We start from the raw sequence: 832 nt of genomic DNA, 5'->3' as shown, positions 1-832 counted from the left end.
ATACGCCTGAATAAAGGTCACAAAAACAGATCCGACCACCCCGGAAAACCACGTTTCCCTGACAACTCATAAATAGGAAAACGCGAACCTCAAAATGCTCGGAACGGTAACTACACCGCTCCGGGCCGATTCGTTCTGCTTCTGGTGAAGGGGAAAAGGGTAGGGGGAGAGGGAGAAGATGGGGAGGAAATTCAGCCAACTTTCCGTCCTTTCTTCCACCTCTAGACTGTAAGCTCGTTGTGGGCAGGGAATGTGTCTGTTATATTGTTATCCTGTACTCTCCCAAGCGCTTAGTACAGTGCACCCAGTAAGCGCTCAATAAATGCAACTGGCCGACTGAGGCAAGATCGAATTCTGACGGAATCTGACTGGGGTCAGAGTCTTGCGTGGAAGCAAGGCAAAAGTGCCTTTTTCAAAGACCTGGAAACTTCGTAAACAACGTGATCACCCCTCCCTTTGTGAACTGCCCATAAAGTAGGAGTGAGGACTGTATTTCATTCCAAGGTGGACCAGCGGAGAACCTTCAGTGTGAACTGTACTAAGCGCTTGGGAGAGTATCAAGCGCTTAGTACAGTAGGCACTCAGTAAATACCACTTTTTATGGTATTTGTTAAGCGCTTACCATGTGACAGGCACCGTTCTAAGCGCTGGGGTAGACACAAGATAATCAGGTTTGAACACATGCTCTTCCCAAATAGGTCTCATAACCTTAGTCCCCATTTTATAGATGAGATAACCGAGGCATAGAGACGTTAATAATAATAATAACGTTGGTATCTGTTAAGCGCTTACTACGTGCAGAGCACCGTTCTAAGCGCCGGGGTAGACACGG

The sequence above is a fragment of the Ornithorhynchus anatinus genome, chromosome 9 (genome assembly GCF_004115215.2).
Source record: "Ornithorhynchus anatinus isolate Pmale09 chromosome 9, mOrnAna1.pri.v4, whole genome shotgun sequence".
Lineage (NCBI taxonomy): Eukaryota > Metazoa > Chordata > Mammalia > Monotremata > Ornithorhynchidae > Ornithorhynchus > Ornithorhynchus anatinus.
The sequence above is the reverse complement of the archived record's forward strand: the minus strand, read 5'-3'. Positions refer to the sequence as shown.